Below are 14,202 nucleotides of genomic sequence, written 5' to 3' on the forward strand. Positions count from 1 at the left end.
TCCCAGAAGTCTTTGCATTCTTGCTTAAGCATTCTGATTGTGGCCACTTTGTGCTTTCCTGAACCTTGAAAGACTGTTGATGTTTAAACAGCCTGTATTTATTACTGTTTGCCTGTCTCTTGTAATAGTATGCATTCAAAAGATGGAATAGATTTATTCTCCTTTAGGCTTGATTCAATCTCCTGTTGTTTTTGTGTGTTTTTTTGTAAAATAACAGTTTGGTTTTTTAGCTAAGAAGTCTTTGGGTCCATGTCAGATTTTTTTAGTCACATACACTTATGGATGGTTCTTTGGGGTTTTTTCCTCGGTGGAGGGGGAGAGGTGCTTTTATCTTGATAAAAGTGCTGTGTTACAAAATATTGTTAATATTTTATACTCATGATGAATGAAGATGAGGTGGGATATTTTAGGTAATTGCATAGAATTCAAAGCAGTTCATAGAGAGGATGGCCCATATACTGTGAGGTGAAAAGAAAGGAACTCAAACATGATCCAAAAGTTAAGGAAATTCTGGGATTTGAATATTACTCCCAGGTGATAGCTGGGTATGCTTGTAAAATTAATAGTTAATTCTTAAAGAATGTTTTCATGCATTAGTCCATCAAAAAAATTAAGTTCTTTCTACTAGAACCTCTCTGGTTTGGGGTTCATGAAAATGTCTTACTATCACAGTACAGTGGAACCTCGTTTTTCAAACGTAATCTGTTCCAGAAGTCTGTTCAACTTCTGAAACATTCAAAAACTGAGGCTGTCAGCAAGTTCAATGCGGAAAATTTAGAAACGCGTCTCAGAAGCCTTTGACTTCCAAGGCGCGTTTGAAAGCAGAAGCATTCACTTCCGGGTTTTTGGCATTTGGCTTCCGAAACGTTTGGCAGCCAAGATGTTCAGAAACCAAGATTTGACTGTACTGCTTTTTCTCTTATGTATTGGGGCAACTTGGAAAGATAATTTTGGGTAGGATTCTAGCAACACTGCTGTATGACACTTAAGAAAACTCTTTGATTGTTTTCCTTTTTTGCTTACTATAATCATTATATTATGTTTTTGTTTATACCCTGTGCTCTCATACCATATCTTCTTCGTGTGTAAATATTATTTTATATCTTGAAGTAAACTAGGTGTGCTTTTTTTAAAATCAAAAGCTTCTCTCAAGTCTTTCTGATTTAAACATATTTTATCTGTGTGGATCCTGTCAGAACCCACAATGAAGCTTCGTCAGGTACACTTCCGTTTTAGGAGATCTTATGCTGCCTAGTTAGCTGATAACTTAGTGTTATCTAAATTCTAGAGGTATGATACTCTCCTAAGCAGGACAGAAATGTGGCAGGTCTACAAAGGAGGGCAGATGTGACAGGCTGATTAGCAGGCTTGGGTTATGTGGTGGCTCCTTTCTTATGAGCATGTCATTTAGATGAGGTTGGCATTATCACTGAAGCAGAAACACCCTGGGAGCACACATTACTTCTGGATGAGTTCTCATGAAATTAAAGCAGCAAAGTGAAGGCAGAGGGATCCAAATTTAAAGCAACTTTCAGTTCCATACATTTAGTTTACTTGGAATTATGTACAAGGCGATCTCTGTGAGTGAGGATTTTAGCATGTTGTGGTAAGGATCAGAACGCTGACATTAACGTGATTTTATTCAAAGTCTAATAGAAAAAAGTAACAGCTTTGGCAATGTGACAGCTGATTATTGTGAAACTCGTTCTTCTAATATTTATTTCTATGCTACTGCCTTCCATGTGTTCTTAATTACTACAGCCATAGCCATATGAGGAAACAACAGGGTTGTTTGGCTTCTGTCCTACTGTTAGATGATAAATCAAATCTTGGGAAAGGAAGGAACTAATGATCATTGTACTAAATTTAGTGAAAACCAGACCTGGGTTAATCTTAAAAGCTCTTATTCTACTTATTAGGAATTCAAGACCCAGTATATGGATTTGGAGTTGCTGTGATAGTTCTATCTTTTTTATTTCCATTATTTCAGTTCATTGATTTATTAATAGAATACACTGCATATTTTGAACTATTCCCAAAGCATATATTAGTTTACAAAATAATTCATGCCAAAACTGTTAATGCTTTTTAGCTATTAGTTGCCAAATTCATCTAAAATAGTAATTGTAATAAATGCTAATTTTGAAATAAAATATTCACCTTAACAAATGCAAATAGCATCAGGTCTTCCTACAGAAAACTTCTAGGAGGACATGTTTTCATAGAATCATAGAATTGTAGAGTTGGAAAGGACCCCCCAAATTAATCTAGTCCAACCCCTTGCAATGCAGGAATCTTCTGCCCAACAGGGACCCGAACCCACAACCCTGAGATTAAAGGAGGATAAAAGAGTCTGCAGTTCTAATCCTTCTCAGTATGAAGGAACAAGATATGCTAAGGATTCGCTAAATTGAAGTAACCGTCCATATGGATATGTGAATCAACTTCTAAGAAACAGTTGTGCATTGATCAAGGGATCAATTGGTTCCCTTTCCTACCAAGATTTTGCAGCTGTTAACACATTGCCCTAGTTTTTCAATTAAAAAATGAGGCTTTTAATGTGTCCCAGTCTTTATCACAGGCAAACACAGGATCAACACAATAAACTGGAAGAAGGATCACTTTATTAATCCTGCAATGAAATCCCAGCAAATGCTAGGAGAATGACAAACATGAAAGAGACAGTGCTGTGACTTCAGTTCATGTGCAGTGAAGAAACGAGATCTAGTTCTTGAGCTGAGCTGACATCTTATGAGAGATCAGTAGGGGCCATAAATCAGTGGTAGAGCAGAAGGTCCTGTGCTACAACTGCTATTAAAATGATCTCATGTTAGCAGGGGTGGCAGAGTCCCTTGCCTGTGAGACCTACAGAGTACACAGTACTTGGCTAGATGGATGAATAGTGTATTCCATGTTGTTCCTGGATGAATGGTCCTCAAGTGATTCCTGGACTACAACTCTGATCATTCCTGAGGATGACTGTTGGGCATGCTGGCTGGGGCAAATAAGAGTTGGAGGCTAAGAGCATCTGTAGGGCAACAGGTTGCCCACCTCATGTGGACTCAGCAGAACACAGCTTTATACACTGGTGTGGGTGTGGGTGTATGCAACCTTATCTGCAACCTAGAATAGCTTTTTTGCTGCAGAATCACACTGTTGACTCATGTTAAGTGATCTGCTTAGGCCCATAGATTCTTTTCAAATGTAATATGGGCAAGCCAAGTTTCCCCACACTTCATACTTATGCAGCTGGTTCTTCCTGCTTAAGTGGAGAACCTTACATTTATCTCTATTGAAATGCATTTTGTTGATTTCTAACCCATTATTGTTGTTGTTTTCTTTTGGGTATAGTTTTTTATAAGAATAAGAATAAACAACTGTACTGGATTCTCTCCTTAATCATTTCCTAGAGTCAAAATGGAAGTGAGTTAGAACCGATGAGGATCGAGTGAGTGCCTCAGGGCTTGATGGTGATTTTGACTATTGGGTACAGCCAAGTGTTTCTTCCACCATTTTGACAGTGAGCTCTGATTGCTGGTAAACTCCCAGCCACAACTTCCTTCCTCTACAGATTGCTAATGTCATTTACTTTCTTTGCTGAGGGACCAGTCTTGAAGCAAAATACAGACAGCTCTTGGAAAAGAAATAGAAAGGAAAACAGATGAGTTATCACATGGAAAAGTGAAGTGAATTGCTTTCATGGACTGTCACCTTCCAGAAGAAGATACTGCAAAAATGTGTCAGTCATTCATAGCTCTACTTGCCGCACTTTGACTGCTCAGTGGCAGTTAGTTTGGGGAGTATCCCTGGAGAGAAACTGTATATAATCAGAAGAATTCCAATTGGGGGTGTGGGCGGAACATCCAACTCCACATTTCTATGATTCTATGATCAAGAACGATAAACTAACAACGTTCCATAGCACCTTGCCTGCATTCGGCTTCAGGATGTACCTAGGTAGGTAGTAATACAACTGTGAGTGCCTACTGATGCATTCACACAGCAGTTTGTTCCATTTCCCTGATGTTTCCCTAACTGTTAATTTCTGCATTATACAAGAGTTTCCATATGACATAAAAATCACATTCAGAAATTTAGAGTATATTTAGTGCTGATGTCCATGTTATTTGATTCCAGAAATAATCTGCTTGCAGACCTCTTAACCTGGAAAATCACAGGAGTATGAATGAATGCACCCTAAAGCAGGTTCAGAGAAGCTGTGGCCCTCCAGATGATGTTTGACTCTGAACTCTCATCTGCCCCAGCTAGCTTGGCTAATGGTCAAAAACTATTGGAGTGTATCTTCCCTAGTATAAATCTATCTCACCTCATCTATTCAAATAAACCTCCTTCTGGCAGTTCCCTCACTGTGAGAAGTGAGGTTACAGGGAACCAGGCAGAGGGCCTTCTTGGTAGTGGCACCCATCCTGTGGAATGCCCTCCCACCAAATGTCAAAGAAATAAACAACTGACTTTTAGAAGACATCTGAAGGCAGCCCTGTTTAGGGCAGTTTTTAATGTTTGATGTTTTATTGTGTTTTTAATATTCTGTTGGGAGCTGCCGAGAGTGTCTGGGGAAAACAGCCAGATGGGCAGGGTATAAATAATAAATTATTATTATTGTTATTATTGTTATTATTATTATATGAATAAATGGTGTGATAAAAGTCGGGAAATTATGAAAAGGGCTTGGGCACCAGCAAGGCATTTTCTAAAGGTCCCTTGTAAGGTATTTCTGAGGATAGGCAGGATATAGCCAACTTCAGCCATCCAACTCATGATGTGCATCTGTTGCAGTCTGCAGAGTTTTGAGACCCCAAAATCTGCCACTGTTTCTAATTTACATGCAGTTTACACTGAAAAGGAAGTAGCAAAAGGGATTGACATGAGTATAAAGCCACTATTACAGGTACGTGCTGCTGAGTTCATGTAGAACCACTGAATCAGCACTGAACTAGACATTTGATTGCTTCGTCATCATGTATACTGCCCCAGACACATTCATTGCGTCATCGCAAAACTTCTGTAAGTTGCATGAGTGGTAGTCTGGTGACACTAGGCACCCGTTGAAGCAATTGGGCAATTCAAAATAAATTTAGTTCCATCACATCCTGCTGATCTAACAGAGTTGGATGAATTGGTTTTTACCACCAGATGTTCCTAGATCCAAATCTTGATAGGAGTCCTTGACATGTAACCTTTTGCAGCTCAGAAACAACAGCAAACTTTTACTGTAAGACCGGAATGATTGAAATCAGACCTCATGTTTGGGAAATCTAGTGCAAAGGATGTTCACCCCACTGACTGCAGAGACTTTCGGATGTAAGGAAAATTATGGGTTTGGATCATCAAACAGATTTTCCAGGAAGCCAGGACAAAGGATGTGTGATGTTATCCAGCCCCTTTGAACACAGTGAACTCATATTTCCAAGAAATCTCTGGGAAATCTTGTTTATATTTGACACGGTATAATTCTAATTCAGTTATGTGTACATGAACAATCTTCCCCCTTTTTGGTATTTTCATGGTTTTGTTCTGGGTCCTATTGTCCTTGTCTACCTATATTTTGCAAATCTTTTTTTTTGTTCTTGTATGTTAACTATTCTCTACACAGAAGCAATTGAAAGAGCTGTTATTAGGAAGCTGATTGCTCCTTTTCCCTGCTCAAAAATACACAGCGGGTTGGGAAATCTTGTGCAGAAACCAAGAATGATTTAAGCTGGATTATTCCTTCTTGCTTTTCTTGATGGGTAATTTCTCAGATAATTGTCAGCCCAAAGAAAAGTGTACCCAGCTGAGTTACAAGGAAGTTACAAAAATTGAAAAGTCTATATTGAGGCTTTTGTTTGCTAGAGAATTGGGTAAAAAACATCAATCTCATATTGGGAGAGATTGTGTGGAGTAGCTGTTGATCTAAGTGAAGGTGGACAATCTAAATTATTACTTTGTAGTGCTACTTATGTTCCAGCCTTCTTGTTGAAAGATTCAGGACAGCTAAAAAAAAGTACTTCTCCACATGGTTCATAGTTAAACTGTGGAACTCACCCACAGGAGACGGTGATGGCCACCAACTTGGATGACTTTAAAAGAGGATTGAACAAAATAATGGAGGGTAAGGCTATAGAAGAAGAAGAAGAAGAAGAAGAAGAAGAAGAAGAAGAAGAAGAAGAAGAAGAAGAATTAATTGCTGGAAACAACAAGAGAAAACACCAGAAAACTTTGGAGCTCAAGGGCTCTTGGGTTGCCCAGGCAGATGCATTATGTGGCCCATGAGAGCAGCAAAATAACCAGAATGTACAGTGGTGATGGGGTAAAATCAGGCCAAATCTTTATTGACAGCAACAGGCAGGGCAAGAGTTGACATGGCATTTGGTCCCAGGAACAGTTTATTATTCCACAAGCCCCACATTGATGGAACGGATCCGCTGGGTTTGGATCACTCCAAACCTGTACCATGGGAGTTGGCCAGTATTGAACCTTGCTGTGGTGCAAGCAAAACAAGCAAGATCTCACTGGGGGTGTGGATTCCAACCAGGCAGATACTGAATCCATGCTTGGGTTTGCTGTGGTCAATCCTCCCCTCAGGCCCCTTATGGGGGCGGGTATACTATGTTGATCCAGACCAATGCCATTTCCGCCCTCATACAAACAATGTTATTCCGCCTAACAAAGGAAAGCCATAATTGCACTGAGGGAAAGGCGAAAAAAATTGCAACCAAGTGCCAATCAGGTTGAAAGAGGAAAAAATCCTTTCTCACCCTGTCAACCCACAACCCAAAATTGCTCAGTACAGCCTCTAACCCAGGCATGGCCAAACTTGGCCCTCCAGCTGTTTTGGGACTACAATTCCCATCATCCCTGACCACTGGTCCTGTTAGCTAGGGATGGTGGGAGTTGTAGTCCCAAAACAGCTGGAGGGCCAAGTTTGGCTTGGCCTGCTCTAACCCAAGGATGGGCAGACAGGAAGCTCTCAAAGCAAAATGTCTGTGAGCTCCAGGGAAAGCAGCCGTATGTAGGCTTCTCCTCCGCTCTGCAACAAGGACTCATGACAGCTTTTTCACACAGAGAAGACACTGGGCAAAAACCTTGCCCAGCATTTTGCTGCAATCTATGGACCACAATACCGCCAGACAAAGGCGTCCTATGCTTATTGGGCATGGAACGGGGCTTATTGTAGACTCTCATGATTCCAAAACCTTTGATTCAGACAAGAAATATTTTTTTAACTCTTTCCCTTGTCAAATTGGAGAGCTTCCATTATTGGATGTTGGAACAGCATCTGATTCAGTTAGGGAAGGGTGATAGAACTCTTACCTTAACTTGGTTAGAGACTCTCAGATACATGGGGTCTAGAATTATCATTGGACAACACTAGATCTCCTTCACATATGAAGTTCTTTGATTCAGTGAGACATGTAATTTTATGTACTTCCCTTAACCCCAACTTAATCTTTGGCTAGTGGTTTTGGCCTCTAGTTTTAATCTTTGGCCTCTAGTTTTAATATGAACTAGATTTTGACAGACTCCTGCCTGGAAATGCAAGTGCCTTGCCTGATAAACGTCTGCTAGAAATCAAGATTCAGCTCCATTAAATAATTGCACTGCACTGTTGCTTTCCAAGAAATTGCAATTTACTCCTTGTGGCAGAGCTAGTTAAGAGCCATTCATTCATCTGCAACATCTCAGCTACGTGAACTTCCTGCCCCCCCAAGATGATTTACGCTCAGCACAAACACCTTGCTGTTATCCGTCATGGCTGGCTAACTAGGAGGTTATAACTTATGATTACTTGTTGAATATAAAGAATCAAGCAAAACTTCCAGTTATGGTGTATGTCACTTTAACCATAACAAAAAATATGCTCCTACTAAAGGTCCATCATGGGGAACATGATAGGTATATCCCATGGAGAGTTTTTTGCTTGCTTCCATAGTCTACTGTACTTCTGATCCATGTGTTTGTTTCTGCCATCACTAAAAGCAAGGTTCCCCCTGACCACTGCTATGAATATACAGCAGAGCTGATTTTGCACTTGATATTAAGTCAAACCCTGGCTTAGCTGCCATGCCATGCTGAACTAAAAGGACTAGGGAAGAGCAAAAGGGGTGAGAGGGATGAACTTCCAGCAACATGTTGAAATGCTGTACTGAAGGGAAGGCCCCTTGAGAATTTGGGACTCTCCATGACACAATGTGAAGCCATGATGGCTAGAGGGCTTTTGGGATGGCTGAGGTATTTTCAGGGCACTTGGCAGGTGTGTTTACTGTGATGTGTGAACCAGACTGGTAAAACCATGGAGTTGAAATACAATTGACAAAGGGTGGACCCTGACGCCCTTATTCATTTTATACCCCATGGACAATATCCAGAATTGCCCCAGCCAAGGCCAGCAATCACTCAACTCTCCAGAGCAGATTTGGGGTGTGCAACAGGTCTGCAAGGAAGAAGAGGAAGGGGAACTCGTGTTTGTCTGTGGCACAAGAAGGCAACCACAGTTGGCTATCACTTGATCTTCCCCACCTTTACCTGGGAATGTTAAGAATGTGTTACATCGACACTGATGATTTTGTGTGGGTGAGGGTTTTTTTGTTATTTATTGTTCTATTAATAATTTGTAGTTTTGTTGTATTACTGTATATGCAAGCTGTCTTGCAAGGGCATCTATGTTGAAAGACAAGGTAAACAGCTACAAAATAAATAAAACTGTGGGTTCAGCAGTATATGTCTGTGTTCCACCTCCCAAGTGACCAGTCTTGATCATAATATCTAAGTCATATACTTCTGTTTATAATAGCACACAAATAAATGTTATTGGCCAATGGAGAGAGGCGTTCTGCTATTTCTCTTGTTTTTCACAGCATTCCTTAAGAAAGATTTTTGGGCTTTGAGGATAATATTGCTCCTGAGATTTCTATTCCCTTGATGATCTTGAAGCAGTGCAGGCCTTTGTGAAAGGACAAAAACTGTTACCAATTAGCATGAAATTCTGACAGTTATGACCTCTCTCTCCAGGACCCGCTGAGATCTGTGAATAATGACTGTATTTTTAGATGTAGGCAGTAGCCAACATGGTGCCTTCAAGATGTTTTTGGAATACAACACTCATTATCCCTGACCATTGGCATTACTGCCTTGGGCTGATAAGAGTAGGAGGCCAACAACCTCTGGAAGGCACCATATTGGATACAGTTGTAGGGCCAAATAAGCTCTATCCCATAAACATGTTCTCAACTCATTCCCATTGAGATGGGTATAACTGAAAAGTGGTTGCACCTCATGGTTGCACAACCACTAAGATGTGGTTGTGCCCATAATGTGCTGAAATTGCTTAAATTTGAGACTGTTTTTTCCTCCAGAAAAACAATAATATGCAGCCTACATATTACTATACCAAGGACATATACATAGCCATATCTGAATAGAAACCTGATTATTCAATACTCTCCAGAGAACAGACATGATTGTGCTGATGCCTTGAAGATTGCCATGACTCTCAGAAGGTGAAAAGTTTGTCAGGTTCATTTCTGTATTGATAAAGAAGAAAAAATTGAGAGGGGGGGGTGGAACAGCCTGATGGCAGTACTACCTGTTGGGTTTTGATGTCTCATCACAGCTCTGCAGGAAGTCAATCAAAGCATTTAGAAATAGAGGTTTTTTCTTTAAACAAAGTCTCAGTGGTAGCCAAACCAAAAGAATTGCTGCGGGGGTTTTGAATTATCAACATTGCTTTGAAGTATTCTATAGGAGGCCATTATTTTCCTGTCTATGATGCAGCTGTCAATGGGCATTTCTCAGAAGAGGATGAAAGAAAGTTTTCATGGTTACAACTCCCATGGATACTTTGATATTTTCCATTTATTTAATGTCCAATATTTAAGTTATTGGTTGTTGTTTTTTTAATTTTTAGGAGTTAATCCACATGTCTTCAGGTCTTCAAGCTACTATACAGCCACTATCTTAAATAACATCAGAGCAGAAGAGGTCAGATCCTCTAAGTGTCTCTATTTTTCAGAGACAGTCCCAGATTTACAGAAGCTGTCCCGGCCTCTGATTTGATCTCAGAATGTCTCACTTTTCCTTAAGACATCCCTATTTTCATCAGACAAATGGTGAAGGGTATGGAGTTATGTGACTCCCAAGCCAAGGAGATAAGTAACTATACAACCTTTAGAAGACATCTGAAGGTAGCTCTGTATAGGGAAGTTTTTTAATGTTTAATGTTTTATTATGTTTTTATATATATTGGAAGCTGCTCAGAGTGGCTGGAGCAACCCAGTCAGATGGGTGGGGTGTAAATAATAAAATCATCATTGAAATTATTACTATGGAATAGGACGTCTTTATTTTCATTGGAGAAATGTCGGAGGGTATGGTATCTGCATGCTACATTCGCATCACAAAGCACCTGTATAATTTTACTTTCAAATTACATTTAGAGAAATGCAAGCACAGAAATAGCTTACTAGAAATCTATTTAACAGTGCCACCCTATATATTTCTTCAGAAGTATGATCCATTCAGTTCATTGAGCCTTACTCCAAGGTAAATGTGTATAGAATTGTGGCCTAGGACAGTGTTCTGTTTTGTTTTCTGCTGTTGTATTCTTCTGGTGAGGCCTTTTGGTTCTTAGTTGGAAATGTTTGTCCTTCAGGCTAAACTGAAACTTTTCATATAGTGAAGATGTGAGGCTAAAACGTAATGCTTAGAGAATTCTTTAGCAACCTCTAAAGACCACAGGGCTGTTGAAATTTGAGATGGGTTTTATGCATCAAAAAACTAGTCTTACATAGATTATTAGGTGGGCTTTCTAGATTGAGTAGAATGATGCAGAGCTGATCTTGTGTGATATTGTGCGTGATGATTATCCCAACCTGGTTATTTACAAAACACTGTTAAGCAAGAAAACCCTTCCCTAGTTCTCATTTCAAGTTCTTGTTTCTCCAATTCAACCTGTCTCTTCTCCAGGGTATGGTTTGAAGATACATGAGGCTACCACCTTACTGAAGCTAAGCAGGTCTGGGTCTGATCAGTGCCTAGTTTGGGAGGTCACCTGAGAACCACATATACACTGCCTTGAGTTCCATCTTAGAAGAAAGGTGGGGTATATGTTAGAAATCAAACAAAAGTCAGAAATGAAATAGTCTGAAATGTCTGTGAGTAATCAAAGTCATTCATGAACAAGCAATTTCTTACTGGCACAGGAGCTCCAGAGTGATCATGGTGTTCCATCTCCCACAAGTACTGTTCCACTTATTTCAAGGGAGGAATCAGATCAGCATAAACATCCCTTTGCATGTAAAAATTGCAAAATGTGAGTTAGCCCCTGAGAGCAAGATCATCTTTCTCTCTGTGTGTTTATTAGAGTGTCTGTGGGGTTCTGGATCAGGGTGCTGATTGAGTCCAGTGGGAGTGCTTCTGAGTAAGTGGTTTCAAGATTGCAGGCCAATCAGTGGTATTTGCCAATGACTCACTCATTTCTCTGGGGCTATTGTCCTCATTTCTCTCTTTTTTTTATGTCATAATTTCTGTACATTACCCACTCCGGGCTCACATTACACTGACGAGTTACGCAATCAAGTCAGCTTTATGAAGATAATACTTTACTTTGTGGATGTCACACTGACGCACTGAGCAAATGTCGCCTATGGTTCTGCAGTACGGAATAGATACCAATGAGCTATTTCTTTCCGTTGAGCTTGCTGCTCTCAAGAAGTGCTCTGATCGTGAAACGCTTCTTTGTTTCTTTTGGTTATTGAACAAATTGCTTGATGCGTTGTCTTTGAATTGTATGAGGTTGGCAAAGGAAGGGTGGCAGGCTTGTAGGAAATCTTCCCCTGAAAACCCTAACCACCAGGCAGGGAACAGAAGGCAAGATATACCCCAACGCAGTAATCTTATACAACCGGCAACCTAAGAAGTAAATCAGGCCGATGAAAACATGCTTCCCAGTTGGTCTACCATCATCCAAATAAATTTATTTCCAGTCTCTTATTTTTGTTTGTGTTCACGTAGAAATCCTGTTTTGTCCTATTTCTACATTAATCAACGTAACAAATTTTTAAAAACACACATCAGTTAAATACTTATCTAAATATTCATATTTAAATGTATTTTTTGTCAAAAGAAGATTTTGCATCTGAACAAAATGTGATGAGCCTGCATCTACAGTATTTTAACCTTTCAAATTATATGCATTTACACATCCCAAATAAGACCAGGAAAGAGCTCTCATTTAGGATGCGTAAATAATTTGAAAGGTAAAAAAAACTGTGGAGGTGACTTGAGTCTTTGTACCTCTTTCTGCTGTTGACCTTTTTGCCCATAATTGCTGACCTTTAACCTAAGACCTGTCATCACCTGACTTGCCGCCTTCAACTGTTTCGTAAGACAGATTTTATGAAATAGAACGACAAACATCAAGATGTAGGAAGCAAAGATGACAGAACTAAAAAGGCTGACAAGTCAAAATGAGAGATGTACAAAATTTCAAACTAGTGAGGTAGGCAACATATGGCAGCATACAGTCTTTCAAAGAGCAAACAGAAATAAAATCCTGCAGTGACTTGTTCCAATAGGATCAAGACTGTACCCCCCCCAAAAAATTACTTTTGTTTTTGTTGTCCGTGAGAGAAACTGTGTATGTCAAAACACATTGGGCACATCACATATTGTGATAAAATTCCATTCACACACAGAGACACCCCCCCCCACACACACACACACCCCAACCATTACTTAAAGCTTTTAGGCATTTTGCCCTAGCCATTTTTGGGAAGTTTCAAATTAGAGCTCAATTACATTGAGTCATTCTTTTCTATATTAGATCACAGGTGGGCAGGGTGGAAGGTCTGTCTGTTCTGAGATGGAAACAAGACTAAACTGTAAGATAGGTCCAACCCACCAACTTTTCATGAAGGAAATTATAGGTTTGAAAACGACTTATGACTGTAATAACACCCAGTATTTACCAACCTGGTTTGGTTTTGAACTGATGACCCAGAAAAGGAGAGCCTTTCCTGCCTTAATTCTCTGTCAATATATGTAATCCATTCTTTATTGAACAGGTGTGGCACAGACTTAACACGCCTCTGTTCCCAAACTACACACCCCGTAACAGAGTTATTTCAGTCTGAAACCTTGATCTCTAGTAAAGGGGGACTGGTCAAATTATTCCGTGACATATTTTGAAAGATAGCAGATATAGTTGTGTTATGCACAAGGTTGTGATCAGTTAAACCAAAAGGAATTTTAGAATCATTCACAAAGAAATCCAGGAACTTCCCTGCCCTCTCTCCACCTCACACACAAAATTATACACAGAGGGAAGAGAGTGGGGAGATGTTCCATTGTGTGAATAGAAGTCATTCCACTTCCACAATTGTTTTGTTGGATTCAACCTAGTGAGTTTCAGTGCAGTCTTAATACTCCTCCCTGGGAATAAGGAGGATGCATCCCTTATTGCCAATGGGCAAATTGTCTTCCCTAGGCAGGTGCCTGCACTAATCTACTGTTTTTCTGCTTTCTCCTATGTGGATTCACAGAACAATTTTGGGCATACATTCCAAGTGCAGAATGTTCCATCCTTCTTAAGTCATAAAGAACATAATCTGAACATCTTTGAAATGTCAAGGAATGTGTGCGTAGTTTGAAACTGAGTATGCATAGCTTGAAACTGAGGCAGTTTTCCATACAAAACATGCTACTGATAATCATTGCCATCCTCTGTCTTATACATACACTTTTTGGACTAAGCAAATAGTGGGTTTACTAGAGATTTACACTAAATACAATGTACAAATAAACATATGCAATAAAGATTGCTTACACTAGGCTTCCTCACTCTGGTGTCCTCCAGATGTTTTAGACTACAACACTCATCATGCCGGTTGGGGCTGATGGGAGCTAGAATCCATCAACATCTGATGTGCGCCAGGTTCGGAATGGCCAGCTTGCACTATTAAATTGTGTGTATTTACAAGCACACAGAAAAATCTGTGTCATTTCAGCAGTGAGCACATGATATCTTGAAAATGTTGATTTTCCTACTGCTACCTTTCTGAAACACAGAAGGGAAAGAGCAGTTTCTTCAGCAGCTGTTCTAAGCTGTGAATGTCTGTCTGGTAGGGAATCACTGAGTCCCCTATTTCTCTATGGGCTGCAAATATTTTATTTACTAAAAGAAAACAAAGTCACCAAATCCTC

The sequence above is a fragment of the Podarcis cretensis genome (assembly GCF_951804945.1).
Source record: "Podarcis cretensis genome assembly, chromosome: 5".
In the NCBI taxonomy this organism is placed as follows: domain Eukaryota; kingdom Metazoa; phylum Chordata; class Lepidosauria; order Squamata; family Lacertidae; genus Podarcis; species Podarcis cretensis.